Genomic DNA, 2,923 nt, shown 5'->3' on the forward strand with positions numbered 1-2,923 from the left:
AACACTTACGGGTAACTCGATGTATCGCGCAGAGTCTCTTTTGTGTAACAGACACATTGTCGGTAGTGGACATTATTGAATTCTCAATTGAATTACATTTATGTGGAATGCTACGGGTCAGTTAACATCAGAACTAACTCTATTAGTATAAGAAAGTGAATTGTTCATTCCAGAACATATTCAGATTAATGTTTAAATGGTCTGTAGTAGTTTCATTTCAAGGAATACAGATCAATGATTCCGTTATCCTAAGGTGTCAAAAGATCGTGCAGATTCATGTGGAACGGCTGTAGTCCTATAGTAGGAAGATGCAGACAAGGTCACATTTCCTTGGGAAATACTATAATCTTTCGACGAGCGTTTTAATACCTACATACGGGACTCTATCATCCACTTTTCATTAATAAAACCATACTTGCATGCCGTTGGAATCCGGGCTCTCTATAGAGAATTGTTAATGACTTCTTTACAGATCGCAACTTATGAGATTACTTGCAACACCATCACCTAGCAGACTACCAGATTCTTCAGAAAGTCGGGCGACGAACGCCAGCAAACTATAGTGCGTTTAAAATTAGTTGCGATTTCTGATGTTTGGCGGACAGGTGGGGGGACACGTGACGCCATTGCCCAGGTAACACCAATGGCGAGTCGGCTTTCCCTACGACGTCGCCAGCGGTTCGGCTGATTAGGCGCCCCTACTGCCACACTATGAATAAACAGTACCATGAGATGTCACGCATTAGGTACCACATGTTGACACGCATCAGATGCATCAAGGTTCGTCAGCTCTCGTTGTAAAGTCATATTTTGTGCCACTGAAGTGTTCTGTGCTCGTCAGGTGTTGTGAACAAGTTTTCTGTGTTTTTGTTGCCTCAATAATAGAGCAGTACATCGGAATATGAAATTTGCAATAAAAGTTTCGTCCAGGAACACGTTCACCATCTGGGAAGATAACGTTCTGCTGCAAGACATTCCTCGGAACTCGACAATAGTAATGGAAAAAATGCCATACCACTGTGTTGTGATGCATAAACCTCCAACAATGATGTGGAAGAAAGCCATATTTTGTTCTGGATACAAAGAAATGTTTCATGAGATAAAGTTAAATTTAGCATGTAGATGTCGCACAGAATACAGTGGCTGATGCTTAGTGACCAGTTTTGGTCGAAAGCCCTGGACGAGTTCATTCGTTTGTTCAGAATGGGAGGCCGACAAGGATTTGCCACCGTTCGGCCAGTCGACGATGACAGATTCGAAAGGCGCGACAGGCAATCTTTCTCAAACTATTTTAAAGAAATTGTTCGGTAAAAGTAACATTTTTGCTTTTCTTGTAGCTTTATGTGTCAGGTTTATTATTCTGTGCCCATCATTACGTTAATGGTTGTAGCTATTGTGATATTTGCGTAGATGTAAGACACTGAACGAAATTCGAAAGAATTTGCGGTGAAACGTAGAGGTCGCTATGATTTTGCGTTTGCTACACATTACATAATATGTTGTTACATACGAAATGTAGCTAACATAATGAATTTTTCTTTAGCTGATTGGAGATCTATCACAATCACGAAAAAATTGATCTGACGTAGCTCACTTATTTGCGGTCGCACCTCGCCAGCGATAAAGCCAGACTGAAATATCTACAGCATGATAAACAGTTTGAGATATAGAAATGAGATTTTGGTCAATGATAGCACACAAAGAGGAGAGTATTTTTCCGTATGGTTATCACGTTAAACTTCATTCTGTGTCGTGTTGTTCGACTAACTAAGGAATTTTCCGATGAAAGACTGTAATTTCTAAGGGCCATCGGTAGCTCGTGTAACGAGAAATACTTCGGATTTTGGAAAAACGTAAGTGTAGTTACTACATGGTTATATTGTACGAGGTTGTGCTTTGTCATAAGATGCTGACCTTACTATTCCTCAGTTCCTCACTTAACATAACTTAATAATCCACTGTTTCAGAATTCTCTCACATTTGCGTCTATGCAATGTGTTAGTGAGACGAGTCAATGTAAACTCCGCGGAGTTTTGCTAAGAGGCGCAAATTTTTACATGATAACAAGAGAAATTTGTAGGTTTACCCAAATTCCCCACTCGTGACACTTCTCTAAAGTTACAAATTGTTAAGAAATCAGGTGTAAACAAATCTCTGCACTTACGGGGGAATTCTTTTTAGATACTAACAAATGAAGAGGTGACAGATCTTTTTGATTGGGCACCATACAAGTGTAGGCGTGAAGGGGCTCCGATTAATGTTTACAAAAAAATTGAAGCTTCAGTTTAGAATGACACTTCCCGTCCAGAGTCAGCACTTCCCCTACAACGCCTGCCGTCTCCACATCTAGCGACTACAGTATTCTGCGTTCAGTACACAAGGCGAAGTTAATGGAACTTGTAGTGGTGTATATGCCTAAAATTCATGCTACCAAGCTACGAACTGGCTGATAGCAAAACTGAATAGTTTAATCAGGCTTCCATCTGATTATGCTCATTTAAATCCTACAGAGCATATAGGCCCAGTTGAAAAGTAATGTGGAAAACAACAACAAGAAATTTACTCTCACTGAGGTTGAAATTTTTATTACAGAAGCCACTGCAAATATTAGACATATCAAGAAGGAAGTGGAGAAGACATGGATTCAAGAAATTGTGATGAGTTTTGAAGAATACTTAACTTCTCTTGTTGCAATGTTGTTTTGTCAAAACACAGCAGAGGTTGGAATTATTCATCTCACTAACATTCTACTGAAGTTTAAATTGCGGCAGAATCCTGAAATGGTGTGCTAGTAAATATTGTTAAATTAACAACTGAGAGCAATTCAGGTCAGTAGTGTATGAAACAGTCCATTGTGAATATAAAACTCAACGTGTAACTTCTTGAGTTATATTGCTGAGAAACCGACAGAAATTCTCGTTTC

Source organism: Schistocerca nitens, chromosome 2 (assembly GCF_023898315.1).
Source record: "Schistocerca nitens isolate TAMUIC-IGC-003100 chromosome 2, iqSchNite1.1, whole genome shotgun sequence".
NCBI lineage: Eukaryota > Metazoa > Arthropoda > Insecta > Orthoptera > Acrididae > Schistocerca > Schistocerca nitens.